We start from the raw sequence: 20,942 nt of genomic DNA on the forward strand, positions 1-20,942 counted from the left end.
GTAATACAAGCTGGATAGAAGATATTGGAAAGATAATCATTTCACTTGGTGTCAACTTTAAGTGTATTATTATATAAATTATTTAAGTAGTATTACTTTCGAAAATGGAGGTTAGTTATATTTTTTTGGCATTAAATGTTGGAAACGTACTTCATTCTATAAACGGATTGAAGTCAAGTATTCGCAAGTGAAATCGAAAATCGAAAGTAAAAATCGAGCAGATACATACTTTAAAAGAATTAGCAATTAAATTCTTGTTTTAAAAATCATTTAAGCTGCATTTTGTGTTTAAATCTGTATCGAAATCTGCTACCTGTTAAAAAAAATTAGTTTTAAGAGCTGCAAAAAGATATACATTGCAATTAGACAAGACAAGTTGGCATTAAACTTTGACCAAGTTGTCGAATTCAACCAAAATTTATAATGACTGTTAGGAAAAGTTGTATTTAAGTAATAAATCGTATTTTTTTTATCTTCTTTGCCTCTGTATAGTGCTTAACAGATTTTAAGCAATGATTTTAATTTTCATTTATACAGGCATTTCGAACAAATTGTTAAAATATCCCTTCATATTCCAAATAAAAGAAGGAAGCAATCTTGAATCATTTCCGAGTGTTTTTTGCGACCAACTTTTCACATAAAATAAGCGCCTGTAAACTTTTGCAGACGAAATTTTAGTGAAATTGTTCGTCCAAATACAATTTATATTGTATGTAATAGTACAATACTTTCTTGTCGAGGAAAGAAAGGAAAATGAACATCAATGTAGAAATATTATAAATCGGGATTTAAAAAATAATATTTTAGGTGTTTCCACCGTTTTGGACACGTTTTGCGATTTACTTTTGGAAATATTTCATCAACACATACATTTTAAAATTGATTCAAAAATGGTTTAATCGGAGTTTATTTCAAACAAAAAATATTGATAGAAAATTTTAATTTTATATATTAAAAATTGTTGTCCACAGCAAATTATCTTACTGCTGCATTTTCCTTTAATTACAGTGTAACTTCTTAGAAAATACATATTTTATAATTTTTTTTAAAAAGAAAAAAGTAAATGTTGTTTCTACTTTTCTTTGTTAACAGAAAAGAATATTTGTATCACCATGTGCATTTCTTTTAATTTTTAATGTTTAAATCATAGGAGGTTTTTACTTTTTCCGATAATGTATTTAAAAATGAAGAATGCATTTATAAAAAGTTACATTTTTTAAACTAATGAACTAAATTTGTTCGAAGAACGCTGGAGCAAAAAAAGCAGAATAGCGACTCTAATTTAAAATGCTTTGTAAGAAAGCCTGCTTTACAATAGAACATCATGAACAGGTTTCGGATACTTGGAAACTTCAAAAAAGGTTTAAGTTGGAGGCGCGGGGGATCGAACCCCGGGCCTTTCACATGCAAAGCGAACGCTCTACCACTGAGCTACGCCCCCACCACAGGTGCTGCGGGAGAAATTCTGATCAATGGAGTAAGAAATAAATAAAAGCATATGAAGCTAATTCAGACACTTCTTAAGAGATTCGCCGCCCTTTTACTGAAAAAAATGATCAATTCTTCATACAATATTCAACTCCCTATCTTTACAGAATTCTGAGTTAAAAAGGCAGATTTAATCAACGCATAGAAACTACAAAAAAAAAAAAAAAACACTTAATAGTCATAGCCATAAATTGTAAAATCAAAGTCAACTGGTATTTGAAATTTGTAAAACAAGAATGCCATTTATCTGAGTCTTTTTAAAATATTAATGAATATGCCTACACATGGACCTTCAGTGGGATGTTGTAATACAAGCTGGAAAGAAGATATTGGAAAGATAATCATTTCAATTGGTGTCAACTTTAAGTGTATTATTATATAAATTATTTAAGTAGTATTACTTTCGAAAATGGAGGTTAGTCTTATTTTTTTGGCACTAAATGTTGGAAACGTACTTCATTCTATAAACGAATTGAAGTCAAGTATTCGCAAGTGAAATCGAAAATCGAAACTAAAAATCGAGCAGATACATACTTTAACAGAATTAGCAATTAAATTCTTGTTTTAAAAATCATTTAAGCTGCATTTTGTGTTTAAAACTGTATCGAAATCTGCTACTGTTAAAAAAATTTAGTTTTAAGAGCTGCAAAAAGATATACATTGCAATTAGACACGACAAGTTGGCATTAAACTTTGACCAAGTTGTCGAATTCAACCAAAATTTATAATGACTGCTAGGAAAAGTTGTATTTAAGTAATAAATCGTATTTTTTTATCTTCTTTGCCTCTGTATAGTGCTTAACAGATTTTAAGCAATGATTTTAATTTTCATTTATACAGGCATTTCGAATAAATTGTTAAAATATCCCTTCATATTCCAAATAAAAGAAGGAAGCAATCTTGAATCATTTCCGAGTTTTTTTTGCGACCAACTTTTCACATAAAATAAGCGCCTGTAAACTTTTGCAGACGAAATTTTAGTGAAATTGTTCGTCCAAATACAATTCATATTGTATGTAATAGTACAATACTTTTTTGTCGAGGAAAGAAAGGAAAATGAACATCAATGTAGAAATATTATAAATCGGGATTTCAAAAATAATATTTTAGATGTTTCCACCGTTTTGGACACGTTTTGCGATTTTAGTATTGGAAATATTTCATCAACACATACATTTTAAAACTGATTCAAAAATGGTTTAATCGGAGTTTATTTCAAACAAAAAATATTGATAGAAAATTTTAATTTTATATATTAAAAATTGTTGTCCACAGCAAATTATCTTACTGCTGCATTTTCCTTTAATTACAGTGTAACTTCTTAGAAAATACATATTTTATAATTTTTTTTTAAAAAGAAAAAAGTAAATATTGTTTCTACTTTTCTTTGTTAACAGAAAAGAATATTTGTATCACCATGTGCATTTTTTTTAATTTTTAATGTTTAAATCATAGGAGGTTTTTACTTTTTCCGATAATGTATTTAAAAATGAAGAATGCATTTATAAAAAGTTACATTTTTTAAACTAATGAACTAAATTTGTTCGAAGAGCGCTGGAGCAAAAAAAGCAGAATAGCGACTTTAATTTAAAATGCTTTGTAAGAAAGCCTGCTTTACAATAGAACATCATGAACAGGTTTCGGATACTTGGAAACTTCAAAAAAGGTTTAAGTTGGAGGCGCGGGGGATCGAACCCCGGGCCTTTCACATGCAAAGCGAACGCTCTACCACTGAGCTACGCCCCCACCACAGGTGCTGCGGGAGAAATTCTGATCAATGGAGTAAGAAATAAATAAAAGCATATGAAGCTAATTCAGACACTTCTTAAGAGATTCGCCGCCCTTTTACTGAAAAAAATGATCAATTCTTCATACAATATTCAACTCCCTATCTTTACAGAATTCTGATTTAAAAAGGCAGATTTAATCAACGCATAAAAACTACAAAAAAAAAAAAAAAAAACACTTAATAGTCATAGCCATAAATTGTAAAATCAAAGTCAACTGTTATTTGAAATTTGTAAAACAAGAATGCCATTTATCTGAGTCTTTTTAAAATATTAATGAATATGCCTACACATGGACCTTCTGTGGGATGTTGTAATACAAGCTGGAAAGAAGATATTGGAAAGATAATCATTTCATTTGGTGTCAACTTTAAGTGTATTATTATATAAATTATTTAAGTAGTATTACTTTCGAAAATGGAGGTTAGTTTTATTTTTTTGGCATTAAATGTTGGAAACGTACTTCATTCTATAAACGGATTGAAGTCAAGTATTCGCAAGTGAAATCGAAAATCGAAACTAAAAATCGAGCAGATACATACTTTAAAAGAATTAACAGTTAAATTCTTGTTTTAAAAATCATTTAAACTGCATTTTGTGTTTAAATCTGTATCGAAATCTGCTACTGTTAAAAAAATTTAGTTTTAAGAGCTGCAAAAAGATATACATTGCAATTAGACAAGACAAGTTGGCATTAAACTTTGACCAAGTTGTCGAATTCAACCAAAATTTATAATGACTGTTAGGAAAAGTTGTATTTAAGTAATAAATCGTATTTTTTTATCTTCTTTGCCTCTGTATAGTGCTTAACAGATTTTAAGCAATGATTTTAATTTTCATTTATACAGGCATTTCGAATAAATTGTTAAAATATCCCTTCATATTCCAAATAAAAGAAGGAAGCAATCTTGAATCATTTCCGAGTGTTTTTTGCGACCAACTTTTCACATAAAATAAGCGCCTGTAAACTTTTGCAGACGAAATTTTAGTGAAATTGTTCGTCCAAATACAATTCATATTGTATGTAATAGTACAATACTTTTTTGTCGAGGAAAGAAAGGAAAATGAACATCAATGTAGAAATATTATAAATCGGGATTTCAAAAATAATATTTTAGATGTTTCCACCGTTTTGGACACGTTTTGCGATTTTAGTATTGGAAATATTTCATCAACACATACATTTTAAAACTGATTCAAAAATGGTTTAATCGGAGTTTATTTCAAACAAAAAATATTGATAGAAAATTTTAATTTTATATATTAAAAATTGTTGTCCACAGCAAATTATCTTACTGCTGCATTTTCCTTTAATTACAGTGTAACTTCTTAGAAAATACATATTTTACAATTTTTTTTTAAAAAGAAAAAAGTAAATGTTGTTTCTACTTTTCTTTGTTAACAGAAAAGAATATTTGTATCACCATGTGCATTTCTTTTAATTTTTAATGTTTAAATCATAGGCGGTTTTTACTTTTTCCGATAATGTATTTAAAAATGAAGAATGCATTTATAAAAAGTTACATTTTTTAAACTAACGAACTAAATTTGTTCGAAGAACGCTGGAGCAAAAAAAGCAGAATAGCGACTCTAATTTAAAATGCTTTGTAAGAAATCTTGCTTTACAATAGAACATCATGAACAGGTTTCGGATACTTGGAAACTTCAAAAAAGGTTTAAGTTGGAGGCGCGGGGGATCAAACCCCGGGCCTTTCACATGCAAAGCGAACGCTCTACCACTGAGCTACGCCCCCAACACAGGTGCTCCGAGAGAAATTCTGATCAATGGAGTAAGAAATAAATAAAAGCATATGAAGCTAATTCAGACACTTCTTAAGAGATTCGCCGCCCTTTTACTGAAAAAAATGATCAATTCTTCATACAATATTCAACTCCCTATCTTTACAGAAGTCTGAGTTAAAAAGGCAGATTTAATCAACGCATAGAAACTACAAAAAAAAAAAAAAAAAAAAAAAAAAACACTTAATAGTCATAGCCATAAATTTTAAAATCAAAGTCAACTGGTATTTGAAATTTGTAAAACAAGAATATCATTTATCTGAGTCTTTTAAAAATATTAATGAATATGCCTACACATGGACCTTCTGTGGGATGTTGTAATACAAGCTGGATAGAAGATATTGGAAAGATAATCATTTCAATTGGTGTCAACTTTAAGTGTATTATTATATAAATTATTTAAGTAGTATTACTTTCGAAAATGGAGGTTAGTTATATTTTTTTGGCATTAAATGTTGGAAACGTACTTCATTCTATAAACGGATTGAAGTCAAGTATTCGCAAATGAAATCGAAAATCGAAACTAAAAATCGAGCAGATACATACTTTAAAAGAATTAGGAATTAAATTCTTGTTTTAAAAATCATTTAAGCTGCATTTTGTGTTTAAATCTGTATCGAAATCTGCTACCGTTAAAAAGATTTAGTTTTAAGAGCTGCAAAAAGATATACATTGCAATTAGACAAGACAAGTTGGCATTAAACTTTGACCAAGTTGTCGAATTCAACCAAAATTTATAATGACTGTTAGGAAAAGTTGTATTTAAGTAATAAATCGTATTTTTTTTATCTTCTTTGCCTCTGTATAGTGCTTAACAGATTTTAAGCAATGATTTTAATTTTCATTTATACAGGCATTTCGAACAAATTGTTAAAATATCCCTTCATATTCCAAATAAAAGAAGGAAGCAATCTTGAATCATTTCCGAGTGTTTTTTGCGACCAACTTTTCACATAAAATAAGCGCCTGTAAACTTTTGCAGACGAAATTTTAGTGAAATTGTTCGTCCAAATACAATTTATATTGTATGTAATAGTACAATACTTTTTTGTCGAGGAAAGAAAGGAAAATGAACATCAATGTAGAAATATTATAAATCGGGATTTCAAAAATAATATTTTAGATGTTTCCACCGTTTTGGACACGTTTTGCGATTTTAGTATTGGAAATATTTCATCAACACATACATTTTAAAACTGATTCAAAAATGGTTTAATCGGAGTTTATTTCAAACAAAAAATATTGATAGAAAATTTTAATTTTATATATTAAAAATTGTTGTCCACAGCAAATTATCTTACTGCTGCATTTTCCTTTAATTACAGTGTAACTTCTTAGAAAATACATATTTTATAATTTTTTTTTAAAAAGAAAAATGTAAATGTTGTTTCTACTTTTCTTTGTTAACAGAAAAGAATATTTGTATCACCATGTGCATTTTTTTTAATTTTTAATGTTTAAATCATAGGAGGTTTTTACTTTTTCCGATAATGTATTTAAAAATGAAGAATGCATTTATAAAAAGTTACATTTTTTAAACTAATGAACTAAATTTGTTCGAAGAGCGCTGGAGCAAAAAAAGCAGAATAGCGACTTTAATTTAAAATGCTTTGTAAGAAAGCCTGCTTTACAATAGAACATCATGAACAGGTTTCGGATACTTGGAAACTTCAAAAAAGGTTTAAGTTGGAGGCGCGGGGGATCGAACCCCGGGCCTTTCACATGCAAAGCGAACGCTCTACCACTGAGCTACGCCCCCACCACAGGTGCTGCGGGAGAAATTCTGATCAATGGAGTAAGAAATAAATAAAAGCATATGAAGCTAATTCAGACACTTCTTAAGAGATTCGCCGCCCTTTTACTGAAAAAAATGATCAATTCTTCATACAATATTCAACTCCCTATCTTTACAGAATTCTGAGTTAAAAAGGCAGATTTAATCAACGCATAAAAACTACAAAAAAAAAAAAAAAAACACTTAATAGTCATAGCCATAAATTGTAAAATCAAAGTCAACTGGTATTTGAAATTTGTAAAACAAGAATGCCATTTATCTGAGTCTTTTTAAAATATTAATGAATATGCCTACACATGGACCTTCTGTGGGATGTTGTAATACAAGCTGGAAAGAAGATATTGGAAAGATAATCATTTCATTTGGTGTCAACTTTAAGTGTATTATTATATAAATTATTTAAGTAGTATTACTTTCGAAAATGGAGGTTAGTTTTATTTTTTTGGCATTAAATGTTGGAAACGTACTTCATTCTATAAACGGATTGAAGTCAAGTATTCGCAAGTGAAATCGAAAATCGAAACTAAAAATCGAGCAGATACATACTTTAAAAGAATTAACAGTTAAATTCTTGTTTTAAAAATCATTTAAACTGCATTTTGTGTTTAAATCTGTATCGAAATCTGCTACTGTTAAAAAAATTTAGTTTTAAGAGCTGCAAAAAGATATACATTGCAATTAGACAAGACAAGTTGGCATTAAACTTTGACCAAGTTGTCGAATTCAACCAAAATTTATAATGACTGTTAGGAAAAGTTGTATTTAAGTAATAAATCGTATTTTTTTTATCTTCTTTGCCTCTGTATAGTGCTTAACAGATTTTAAGCAATGATTTTAATTTTCATTTATACAGGCATTTCGAATAAATTGTTAAAATATCCCTTCATATTCCAAATAAAAGAAGGAAGCAATCTTGAATCATTTCCGAGTGTTTTTTGCGACCAACTTTTCACATAAAATAAGCGCCTGTAAACTTTTGCAGACGAAATTTTAGTGAAATTGTTCGTCCAAATACAATTCATATTGTATGTAATAGTACAATACTTTTTTGTCGAGGAAAGAAAGGAAAATGAACATCAATGTAGAAATATTATAAATCGGGATTTCAAAAATAATATTTTAGATGTTTCCACCGTTTTGGACACGTTTTGCGATTTTAGTATTGGAAATATTTCATCAACACATACATTTTAAAACTGATTCAAAAATGGTTTAATCGGAGTTTATTTCAAACAAAAAATATTGATAGAAAATTTTAATTTTATATATTAAAAATTGTTGTCCACAGCAAATTATCTTACTGCTGCATTTTCCTTTAATTACAGTGTAACTTCTTAGAAAATACATATTTTACAATTTTTTTTTTAAAAGAAAAAAGTAAATGTTGTTTCTACTTTTCTTTGTTAACAGAAAAGAATATTTGTATCACCATGTGCATTTCTTTTAATTTTTAATGTTTAAATCATAGGAGGTTTTTACTTTTTCCGATAATGTATTTAAAAATGAAGAATGCATTTATAAAAAGTTACATTTTTTAAACTAATGAACTAAATTTGTTCGAAGAGCGCTGGAGCAAAAAAAGCAGAATAGCGACTTTAATTTAAAATGCTTTGTAAGAAAGCCTGCTTTACAATAGAACATCATGAACAGGTTTCGGATACTTGGAAACTTCAAAAAAGGTTTAAGTTGGAGGCGCGGGGGATCGAACCCCGGGCCTTTCACATGCAAAGCGAACGCTCTACCACTGAGCTACGCCCCCACCACAGGTGCTGCGGGAGAAATTCTGATCAATGGAGTAAGAAATAAATAAAAGCATATGAAGCTAATTCAGACACTTCTTAAGAGATTCGCCGCCCTTTTACTGAAATGATCAATTTTTCTTACAATATTCAACTCCCTATCTTTACAGAAGTCTGAGTTAAAAAGGCAGATTTAATCAACGCATAGAAACCACAAAAAAAAAAACACTTAATAGTCATAGCCATAAATTGTAAAATCAAAGTCAACTGGTATTTGAAATTTGTAAAACAAGAATATCATTTATCTGAGTCTTTTAAAAATATTAATGAATATGCCTACACATAGACCTTCTGTGGGATGTTGTAATACAAGCTGGAAAGAAGATATTGGAAAGATAATCATTTCAATTGGTGTCAACTTTAAGTGTATTATTATATAAATTATTTAAGTAGTATTACTTTCGAAAATGGAGGTTAGTTATATTTTTTTGGCATTAAATGTTGGAAACGTACTTCATTCTATAAACGAATTGAAGTCAAGTATTCGCAAGTGAAATCGAAAATCGAAACTAAAATTCGAGCAGATACATACTTTAACAGAATTAGCAATTAAATTCTTGTTTTAAAAATCATTTAAGCTGCATTTTGTGTTTAAATCTGTATCGAAATCTGCTACTGTTAAAAAAAATTAGTTTTAAGTGCTGCAAAAAGATATACATTGCAATTAGACAAGACAAGTTGGCATTAAACTTTGACCAAGTTGTCGAATTCAACCAAAATTTATAATGACTGTTAGGAAAAGTTGTATTTAAGTAATAAATCGTATTTTTTTATCTTCTTTGCCTCTGTATAGTGCTTAACAGATTTTAAGCAATGATTTTAATTTTCATTTATACAGGCATTTCGAATAAATTGTTAAAATATCCCTTCATATTCCAAATAAAAGAAGGAAGCAATCTTGAATCATTTCCGAGTGTTTTTTGCAACTAACTTTTCACAAAAAATAAGCACCTGTAAACTTTTGCAGAGGAAATTTTAGTGAAATTGTTCGTCCAAATACAATTCATATTGTATGTAATAGTACAATACTTTCTTGTCGAGGAAAGAAAGGAAAATGAACATCAATGTAGAAATATTATAAATCGGGATTTCAAGAAAAAATATTTTAGGTGTTTCCACTCTTTTGGACACGTTTTGCGATTTTAGTATTGGAAATTGTTCATCATCATCACATACATTTTAAAATTGATTGAAAAGTGGTTTAATCGAAGTTCATTTCAAGCAAAAAATGTTGATTGAAAATTTTAATTTTATACAATAAAAATTGTTGTCCACAGCAAATTATCTTACTGCTGCATTTTTCTTTAATTACAGTGTAACTTCTTAGAAAATACAGATTTAATAAATAATTTTTAAAAAGAAAAAAGTAGATGTTGTTTCTACTTCTCTTTGCCAACAGAGAAGAATATTTGTATCACCATGTGCATTTCTTTTTATTTTTAATGTTTAAATCATAGGAGGTTTTTACTTTTACCGATAATGTATTGTTACGAATTCTGTAAATAGTAATTATTGTAGTAACGTAACCTGTAAATAGTTTCTTGTAATGAATATACAACCCCTTTACATTCGGCTGAAGTATACGAGCCCCTATTTCCTTTTTTTTTTCATTAATAAAATTTGATAACGGTCTACGCATTTCGAGAAGAATTTCGAATGTTGTGGAAACTTTTCGATGTTTATAAAAGCGTCCCGCGTGATAAAAAGTTTAGTTTCGATTGAGAATTCGTACTGAGAGTTTATTAGCTCTGTTTATTACGAGGCATTTCGCTGTGTTGTTTTCGTATTTGGAAGTAAATACGTGTGTAACCGTTGAGTTTACGGTGTTGAGTGATATTTGTTTAATTCCTGATGATTAATTTAGCAGTTGTTAACGATTTCTCCTGTACATAGTGTAAATAAAGCTCCTGTGTTTTTATCAAGAACTGTGTCGTCCTTTCAAGAAAGTTGGAAGTCTCGCCGGACCTGTTACAATAGGCGCCCAACGTGGGGCTACTTCAGGACTTTCTTGGAGTAAGTGTGACTTAGGACTTTATTTTTATGGTGATTACTCGCGCAATGGATGAACAATTAAAACAACTTCTTGACGCAATTATCTCTGTGAAGAGTGATATGGCGGCTAATCAAGAACAATTAAAAAATGATATGGCGGCTAATCAAAAACAATGGAAAAGTGATTTAATGGTGCTGAAAAATGATTTAGCTTCTAACCAAGAGGAAATTAAAAACGACCTTACTTCGGTAAAGACTGTGATGGAAAATAAATTTAATGAGATAGAGCATCGGGTTGATGCTTTTGATGAAAAATTTGAAACAGTAGAAAACCGTATCGCAACAGTTGAAAATCATGTGGATGAAAAAATTAAAAACATGGAAAGGAGTTTGGCGACCGCGGAAAGCAGCTCTGTACAGTTTGGCGCTCCCACATCGGCTGCTCGACCGTCCATTAAACTTGCCACATTTGATGGGAAAACTTCGTAGCAGGTTTACAAAACTCAATTCATGATAGTGGCGGAAGCGAACGGATGGGACTCTGCTACCAAGGCCTGCCATCTTGCAGCATCCCTGAGAGGTGACGCAGCGGACATTCTTCAGACCCTTCCGGACGGCCAGCGCCCGGATTTCGCCGCAATCACATCTGCGTTGGAGCTTCGTTTCGGTGAGAAGTGCCAGAAAGATTTCAGTCGACTCCAGTTGAAGTCCCGTTTCCAGAAAACCGGGGAAACCCTGCAAGAGCTTGCGGCGGACATCGAGAGACTGTCTCATCTTGCTTTTTGCGACTGCCCTGCGGATGTTCGAGACAACCTGGCACTCAACTACTACATCGACGGGGTTCGAGATCCGGAAATCCAGAAAGCTTTACGGATGGCGGATATCAAAGACCTGAATTCTGCTGTTGTGTATGCGATGAAGTTGGAGGCCGCCCAGCAAACAACCCGTGTGAATCGCCATCCCATCCGGACTCTGGAAGCTGATGAGCCTGATTCCAGGTCGTCCCATCTCGCTGAACTTGAGAGACAACTCGGTGACTTGGCAAGACATCTGAACAGCATAACAGCCCAAAAGAAACAAGAGCAGAAGTGCTAGAAATGCGGTAGTGAAGGGCACTTGCGAAGGAGTTGTCCGGCTCGCCAAGCTACGCGAGGGAAAGAAATCACCTCCACCAGAGCTCTGCAGATTTCCTCTACTAGTAGTGGCAGTGATGGACTTTTCATTTACGCACATGTAAATGGGAATCCTTGCAAATTGATTGTCGACACTGGAGCCAATGTGACAATCGTTAGGACAGATGTGGCTCGTGAATTTGGATTGAAACTGCTGTGGACATCGCCACGCGTAAGTCTCCAGACTGTGACAGGTGACAAAATTGAGATTGAGGGTAAAGTGGACTTGGAAATATTGCTTGGAAATGCCATTTACCATCATACCGCATTCGTTGCTGCTATCACAGACCCCTTCATTCTCGGATTGGACTTTTTAAAGAAGTATGACTTCACCCTGGACTTCAAGACTAATGAACTGCACTCGATGAGAGAAGACATAGCCATCTTCAACGCTGAAAATGATGTAAAATCCGCTCATCGAAAAATAGCCCAAACAGATTTATCGATTCCCTCAAGGTCAGAAACAATAATACCCGGCTCCATTGAAGAAAGCAATAGTTTTCGATTTGGACTCATTGAATACCCTAACCTAAGCAATAACCTAAAAGGAGTGCTGGTAGCATCTACGCTTGTGGTCATTTCTAAGGATGTAATTCCTGTGAGAATCGCCAACGTGAGTGAAAGGCCAAGGAATATCCGGAAAGGTGAAGTGTTAGCAACCTGTACTCCAGTAAACTGCATCATTAGAAGAATCAATTCCCCCGAGACTGTGTCTTCTGAGTCCTTGACATCGAAGTTAATTGGGCGTGCGCCATTATCGAAAGATCAAAGAACTGCTGAAGAATTGGTGGACGACTTCAAGCATCTGTTTTCATCTACATCGGAGGATGTTGGCCGTACGAATTTAACGCAGCACAGGATTTACACTAGAGAACACCCCCCTATTAAACAGCATCCAAGACGACTACAAGAAGGAAGAAGTTGAGACCCTCCTGAAAGAGATGAAGGAGAATGATGTAATCGAACCTTCATCCAGTCCTTGGGCCTCTCCCATCGTCTTAGTCCGAAAGAAAGATGGCTCCACCAGATTTTGTGTCGATTACCGACGGCTGAATGAAATCACCAAGAAAGACAGTTACCTTCTTCCACGGATAAACGACACCTTGGACACTCTTTCCGGACACAAGTGGTTTTCGACCCTGGACTTGAAGAGCGGCTACTGGCAGGTTGAGATACACCCTGATGACCGAGAGAAGACAGCGTTTACAACTGGACAAGGCTTATGACAGTTTAAAGTGATGCCCTTCGGCCTCTGCAATGCACCAGCTACGTTCGAGCGTCTTGTGGAGACAGTGTTAAGAGGACTTTCCTACAAATCCTGTCTGGTCTACTTAGACGATATCATCATCGTGGGACGCAGTTTCGAAGAACATCTGGCCAATCTTAGAAAGGTGCTGCAAAAGCTTAAGGAAGCCAATCTGAAGTTAAGCCCGTCCAAATGTAATTTGTTCCGCCGGGAAGTGAACTACCATTGTCACATCATCTCTTCTGAGGGTGTACAAACCGATCCAGAAAAGGTATCTGCGGTCAAGAGTTGGAATCGTCCCGAAAACATCCATCAGCTGCGAAGTTTCCTGGGGCTCTGCACGTACTACAGGAAGTTTGTAAAGGGTTTTTCCAACATTGCACGACCTTTGCATAAGATGACGGAGAGCAAGCAAAAGTTTGAATGGTCCAAAGAATGCGAGGATGCATTTCTACGACTAAAGGAGGCTTTAACATCAACGCCTATTCTCTCATATCCTCAGCCTGGAAAATCCTTCATCCTAGACACTGATGCGAGCCACGAGGGCATCGGAGCTGTTTTATCCCAAGAAATTGACGGCAATGAACATGTCATCGCTTACTGGAGCAAATGCTTATCAAAGTCGGAGCGAAATTACTGCGTCACCAGAAAGGAGTTACTGGCCATAGTGAAAGCTGTAGAACACTTCCATCATTACCTCTACGGCCGAAAGTTTCTGCTTCGGACAGATAATGCCTCGTTAACTTGGCTTTTGAACTTCAAGAATTCAGAAGGCCAGATAGTCAGGTGGATACAGCGGCTCCAGGAATATGACATGGAGATCAGGCACCGAAAAGGGTTGTCTCACGGTAATGCTGACGCTTTATCAAGGAGACCCTGTCCTGAGAACTGCAATTATTGTTCCCGAATCGAGAAACAGTATGGAACGTCTAGCCCTACTGCCTATCAGGTGACAGTGACTCCAACATCATCAGAACCTGATCCATGGAGTGACGACCAAGTTCGAAAAGATCAACTTGAAGACCCCGACATAAAACCAATTTTGGAGTTCATGGAAAGTGACAGTCGGCGACCTAGCTGGCAGGACGTTTCCATCTTCAGTCCTGCAACAAAAAGATACTGGGCTTTATGGAACTCACTCCATTTACGGAACGGCGTACTGTACCGAAAATGGGAATCTGATGACGGCAAAACATCTAGGTGGCAGTTACTACTTCCCCGATCAAGGATTTCAGATGTTCTGAAAGAAATACATAGTAGTGCGACTGGAGGACATTTTGGTGTCTTGAAAACCCTCAATAAAGTTCGGGAGCGCTTCTTCTGGAGCAAGGCGAAGGATGACGTTGAGAAGTGGTGCCATTCTTGTGACGCCTGTGCTGCTCGTAAAGGACCGAAGAAAAGAAGCAGAGGGAAGCTACATCTGTACAACGTTGGAGCTCCTTTCGAACGAATCGGGATCGACCTCCTGGGTCCTCTACCAAGAACTGCTGATGGGAACAAATACATTCCTGTTTCCATCGACTACTTCACCAAATGGCCGGAAGCATATCCCATTCCAGATCAAGAAGCTACCACCGTAGCAGAGACTCTAGTCCAACATTGGATCTCGAGATATGGAACACCTTTGCAGATTCATTCCGATCAAGGGAGGAATTTCATCTCTGCTGTGTTTAAGGGCCTATGTCAAATTTTCGGAATTGAGAAAACTAGGACAACACCACTACACCCACAATCGGACGGCATGGTGGAGAGATTTAACCGCACAATCCTGAATAATTTCTCGCTTATGGTATCCAGAAACCAACAGGATTGGAACAAGAAGCTACCTTTGTTCCTGCTGGCCTACCGCAGTGCTGTCCACGAGACTACCGGATTTGCCCCATCTCAGATGCTCTTCGGACGAGAGCTTCGGCTACCTTATGATCTCGTCTTCGGTCGTCCTCCGGATGCGCCTTCATCGCCTGAGGAGTCTCCAGGCCCGGTTGGAAGACGTTCATAACTTCGCACGAGAGCGAATCAACATTGCGGCGGAGAAGATGAAGACCCGATACGACACAAGATCTACTGGACATGAATTCAACGAAGGCGACAAGGTTTGGTTATGGAATCCCATCCGACGGAAAGGTCTTTCACCCAAATTGCAGTCGCATTGGGATGGACCCTACAAAATCCTTAACCAACTGAATGACGTCGTAGAGAGGATCCAAAAATCACCTAATGCAAAACCTAGGGTTGTACATTATGATCGGTTAGCCCCATACTATGGCCATAGTTCATGAGTATTACGTAAACAACCATGGTTGATAACATAAAAGTTGTAGATAATTTTTTTGCTTTTAATATTTAGTAATATTTCTTGTTATTATTGTGTTTCCTATGCATTATTGGTTATTATTTAATGTGTGTATTTGTGAACTTGTGATAGAAGTTTAGCACCCTTTCTGGGGATTGTACTGCCCGGGACGTGCAGTCCTTAGGAAGGGGGCGATGTTACGAATTCTGTAAATGGTAATTATTGTAGTAACGTAACCTGTAAATAGTTTCTTGTAATGAATATACAACCCCTTTACATTCGGCTGAAGTATACGATCCCCTATTTCCTTTTTTTTCATTGATAAAATTTGATAACGGTCTACGCATTCCGAGAAGAATTTCGAATGTTGTGGAAACTTTTCGATGTTTATAAAAGCGTCCCGCGTGATAAAACGTTTAGTTTCGATTGAGAATTCGTACTGAGAGTGTATTAGCTCTGTTTATTACGAGGCATTTCGCTGTGTTGTTTTCGTATTTGGAAGTAAATACGTGTGTAACCGTTGAGTTTACGGTGTTGAATGATATTTGTTTAATTGCTGATGATTAATTTAGCAGTTGTTAACGATTTCTCCTGTACATAGTGTAAATAAAGCTCCTGTGTTTTTATCAAGAACTGTGTCGTCCTTTCAAGAAAGTTGGAAGTCTCGCCGGATCTGTTACAGTATTTAAAAATGAAGAATGCCTTTATAAAAAGTTACATTTTTTAAACTAATGAACTAAATTTGTTTGAAGAACGCTGTAGCAAAAAAAGCAGAATAGCGACTCTATTTTAAAATGCTTTGTAAGAAAGCCTGCTTTACACTAGAACATCATGAACAGGTTTCGGATACAGTCATCCCTTGTTTATCGCGGTTAATTCGTTCCAGATTTTACCGCGATAACTGAATTTCCGCGAAGTAGGATTCTGTATCAGGGTGGCGACAGATCAGGGAAAAGTCAGAGAACTTTATTAATCAGGAAAATGTCAGGGAAATATCGGGGAATTTCGAAAAAATAACAAAAAATCAGGGAAAATTGATTTTATGAAGAATTTTTTTTTTTTTCTGCTTTCCAAAATTAAGTATCTTAATTCCCTACGCATTTTCTGCCAATTATCTGTTCGAAAAACAAAAGTAAAATTAATGAGGTACGATGATACACTGCCGCATATTTGTTCATCTTCTTTCCTCAACGTCAAAGTATTGAATCTTACTTATTAACCACAGGAAGAACTTCCTAAGATTACTTCTGTGTCTGTTAGGTTGTTTATTTTACTTAGGTCGAAATTTCCTTTCACGCTTTCGATGTGACGTAAAATAAAAAACCATACAGGCAAAGAGGAAGCCTTCATTAATGTCTTAACTCCATTGCAAATATTCCTTTGTTTCGAAGCGGTTATTGTGTTGTAATCATGATTTCAAGAAGAAATCTTTGGTTTTTAAATTAATTCTGATAAAAGCTTTTTTTTATTATTTCTTCGCGTTTTTAATTTAATTGCAAAAATTGAACTTTCAATCAAAAAATTTTGTTTTTTGCCGTTATACTATTTGCTGTCGCCGCAGATTATAAAGGTTTTCTTTTCTTCAGACTTTAATGATTCTTTTGTTTTATAACCAAGTTGTATTCTTCTTTTATATATTTTGAAATTAACTACTTGCTTTTTTTTTCTTGCATTACAAAGTTATTTGTTACAAAAGCAATCTAAGATTTTTTTCGTTACATTCTGAAATCATTTGAAATAGAGTTAACTTTTGTACTTAAGTAAATATATTTATTTTTTTTATTGTTAAAATGCTTTATTCATTCATTAAAACCTATAATCTTGATTAGAGAAAAGCTCCCTTTGAATTTATGTCAAAAGGTTTCATCTGTTTTGCATAAATATGTCAATTAGTTATGTAAGAATAATTACATTACTTCTATTGTTTCACTATTACTTGTTATTCTTGCGACAATTATTATACAGTTTGAAAATTTAGATCAAAATAATTTCAATAACTTTTTATTTCTACCGTAAATACGCATATGTTTTTAACAGTGATTTTAATACTTTCTTAAAATTCTTATGCTAAGTGGTTTCTGGAAGAAAAGTATTTTTTTTTTAAATTTTCTATAATCTTTTCATGTAGAAAAATTTAATATACTGTTTTGTAGTTTTTTGTTTTTCCATAAAAATTGACTTGATATGTTTTTTTTTACCATTTTGTTAAAAAAGTAGCATTTTTTAAAAATATATCTTTAGTTCAACAACATTACACAAATTAGAACGTTTAAAATACTGCATTTTATACAAATATGCAATGGATTTCAAGTAGAGCAAAGAAAGGAAACCATTATCATTGGTGACGTAAATCAGGGAAATTTGGTGAACTTAATCAGGGAAAAGTCAGGGAACTTCTTTTCACAGTTCCTGTCGCCACCCTGTGTATTATAAACTGAATATTTTCCGTATTAGGAGCACATAAAACTTACGACTATTTAAATAGGGTTTTAAGATAGAGCACCCTAGACATGAAGCGGCACCCTTATACACCATTAAATTTGTAGTATTCAATATATTGCACAAAATAATACACTAGACTAAAATGATATCACGTTGTTAATTATTGGGAACTAAACTTCACACACACTTGTAGTTCTTACTCACTACTACTAATCTGAAAATAGTTTAAACTTGTTTGATGATGAATTAATTGCCAGTTAGTGACCGTATGTGCCCCCGTTTTTCCTCAACATTCATCCTCATTAAAGGTATTACGTGTACAACTTTAAAAGCTAGTACATTGTTGAACAATATTACACTACTGATGTAATTATCCCTTAGTACAGTGATTTATACTTTTCAATTAGTGCTTAACGGTTAAAATGAGATAGCGATTCCCTTCACTTTCTTCGGAGATTTTATACCTCCACTCGCTCAACTAGTTCAACTACAGCCCCTCAAAAGAGTTCACCTTACTTAAAAGACATACTTTGTTATTCTTCTGCAGTAAAAAGTTTACACGAGCGCATGAAAAAGGTTAATTCCTATATTTAAAAAAAAAAAAAAAAAAAAAAAAAAAAAGAAAGAAAGAAAAAACCGCAATGTAGTGAAATTGCGAAAGTCGAAGCGCGAAATAGCAGGAGACGACTGTACTTGGAAACTTCAAAAAAGGTTTAAGTTGGAGGCGCGGGGGATCGAACCCCGGGCCTTTCACATGCAAAGCGAACGCTCTACCACTGAGCTACGCCCCCACGACAGGTGCTCCAAGAGAAATTCTGATCAATGGCGTAAGAAATAATTTAAAGCATATCAAGCTAATTCAGACACTTCTTAAGAGATTCGGAACCCTTTTACTGAAAAAAAAGATCAATCCTTCTTACAATATTCAACTCCCTATCTTTAAAGAAGTCTGAGTTAAAAAGGCAGATTTAATCAACGCATAGGAACTCCAAAAAGAAAAGACGCAACCCACTTATTAGTCATAGCCATAAATTGTAAAATCAAAATCAACTGTATTTGATATTTTTAAAACAAAAATATCATTTATCTGTCAATCATAGTCTTTTCAAAATATTAATAAATATGCCAACACGTAGACCTTCTGTGGGATGTTGTAATACAAGCTGGATAGAAGATATTGGAAAGATAATCATTTCAATTGGTGTCAACTTTAAGTGTATTATTATATAAATTATTTAAGTAGTATTACTTTCGAAAATGGAGCTTAGTTATATTTTTGTGGCATTAAATGTTGGAAACGTATTTCATTCTATAAACAGATTGAAGTCCAAGTATTCGCAAGTGAAATCAAAAATCGAAACTAAAAATCGAGCAGATACATACTTTAAAAGCTATAACAATTAAATTCTTTTTTTAAGAATCATTTAAACTGCATTTTGTGTTTCTGTATCGAAATCCGCTACTGTTGAAAAAATTTAGTTTACAGAGCTGCAAAAAGATATACATTGCAATTAGACAAGACAAGTTATAACAATTAAATTCTTGTTTTAAAAATAACGTAAACTGAATTTTGTGTTTAAATCTGTATCGAAATCGTTTTTTTTTTTTTTCTTCTTTGCTTTGTATAGTGCTAAACAGATTATAAGCAATGATTTTAATTTTCATTCATACAGGCATTTCAAACAAAGTGTTAAAATATCCCTTCATATTCCAAATAAAAGAAGGAAGCAATCTTGAATAATTTCCGAATGTTTTTTACAACTACCTTTTCACATAAAATAAGCACCTGTAAACTTTTGCAGACGAAATTTTAGTGAAATTATTCGTCCAAATACAATTTAAATTGTATGTAATAGTACAATACTTTCCTATAGAGAAAAAAATTAAAATGAGCAGCAAAGTAAGAATCTTATAAATCGGGATTTCGAGAAAAAATATTTTATGTGTTTCTACTTTTTTGGACATGTTTTGCGATTTTAGTTTTGGAAATATCTCATCTACGCATACATTTTAAAATCAATTGAAAAATGGTTTAATCGGAGTTTATTTCAAGCAAAAAATGTTGATTGAAAATTTTATTTTTATACATTAAAAATTGTTGCCCACAGCAGCTTCTGCGTTTTTGTTCAAGTATAGTGCAACTTCTTAGAAAATACAGATTTTTTTAATTTTTTTTAACAAGAAAAATGTAATTGTTGTTTCTACTTCTACTTCTACTTCACCATGTGCATTTCTTTTTATTTTTAATGTTTGAATCCAAGGTGGTTTCTACTTTTTCCCACAATGTATTTAAAAATGAAGAATGCCTTTATAAAAAGTTACATTTTTTAAACTTATGAACTTAATTTGTTTGAATAACGCTGAAACAAAATACTTTGTGAGAAAGCCTGCTTTACACTAGAACATCATGCACAGGTTTCTGATGCTTGGAAGCTTCAAAAAATGGTTACGTTGGAGGCGCGGGGGATCGATCCCCGGGCCTTTCACATGCAAAGCGAACGCTCTACCACTGAGCTCCGCACCCACCACAGGTGCAGCGAGAGAAATTCTGATCATTGGAGTAAGAAATAAATTAAAGAATATCAAGCTAATTCATACTTCTTAAGAGAATGGCCGTCCTTTTACTGAAAAAGGTGATCAATCCTTTTTACAATATTTAGCAGTCTACCTTTACTGAAGTCTTCGTTAAAAAGGCAGATTTAATCAACGCATAGGAACTACAAAAATAAAAGACGCAACCCACTTATTAGTTATAAATTATAAAATCAATCCTAACTGGTATTTAAAAACTTTAAAAGAAAAAGCTCTTTTAGCTGGGTTGGAATTTCTTATTTTTTGTAAAATATTAATGAATATACCTACATATAGACCTTCTGTGAGATATTTGAGATGTTACAATACAAGCTGGTAGAAGATATTGGAAAGATAATCATCTGAATTCGTGTCAGCTATTAGATTATTATTATAAAAATTATTTAAGTAGTATTACTTATTAAATTTGCCTTCTTTAATTATTAAATTTGCCCTTCTTTATATTTTTTGACTGAAAATGTTTGGAAATGTTTAATATACTATAAACGGATTAAAACCCAAATATTTTCGTGTAATATCGAAAATCGAAACTAAAA

The 20,942-nt window shown here is 33.2% G+C and overlaps 7 non-coding genes across 7 annotated transcripts; all 7 read right to left on the minus strand.

Moving 5' to 3' along the window:
• Positions 1 to 1,369: 1,369 nt before the first annotated feature.
• Positions 1,370 to 1,441, minus strand: Trnaa-ugc (transfer RNA alanine (anticodon UGC)). The gene has a single exon. It is a non-coding gene; the product is annotated as a tRNA-Ala (tRNA).
• Positions 1,442 to 3,162: 1,721 nt separating this feature from the next.
• Trnaa-ugc (transfer RNA alanine (anticodon UGC)) lies at positions 3,163 to 3,234 on the minus strand. The gene has a single exon. It is a non-coding gene; the product is annotated as a tRNA-Ala (tRNA).
• Positions 3,235 to 4,957: 1,723 nt separating this feature from the next.
• Positions 4,958 to 5,029, minus strand: Trnaa-ugc (transfer RNA alanine (anticodon UGC)). Its single transcript has one exon. It is a non-coding gene; the product is annotated as a tRNA-Ala (tRNA).
• A 1,733-nt stretch (positions 5,030 to 6,762) lies between these two features.
• Trnaa-ugc (transfer RNA alanine (anticodon UGC)) lies at positions 6,763 to 6,834 on the minus strand. The gene has a single exon. It is a non-coding gene; the product is annotated as a tRNA-Ala (tRNA).
• Positions 6,835 to 8,557: 1,723 nt separating this feature from the next.
• On the minus strand, positions 8,558 to 8,629 carry Trnaa-ugc (transfer RNA alanine (anticodon UGC)). Its single transcript has one exon. It is a non-coding gene; the product is annotated as a tRNA-Ala (tRNA).
• Positions 8,630 to 18,533: 9,904 nt separating this feature from the next.
• Trnaa-ugc (transfer RNA alanine (anticodon UGC)) lies at positions 18,534 to 18,605 on the minus strand. The gene has a single exon. It is a non-coding gene; the product is annotated as a tRNA-Ala (tRNA).
• Positions 18,606 to 20,266: 1,661 nt separating this feature from the next.
• On the minus strand, positions 20,267 to 20,338 carry Trnaa-ugc (transfer RNA alanine (anticodon UGC)). The gene has a single exon. It is a non-coding gene; the product is annotated as a tRNA-Ala (tRNA).
• Positions 20,339 to 20,942: the final 604 nt, after the last annotated feature.

This window comes from Uloborus diversus, chromosome 2 (assembly GCF_026930045.1).
Source record: "Uloborus diversus isolate 005 chromosome 2, Udiv.v.3.1, whole genome shotgun sequence".
Lineage (NCBI taxonomy): Eukaryota > Metazoa > Arthropoda > Arachnida > Araneae > Uloboridae > Uloborus > Uloborus diversus.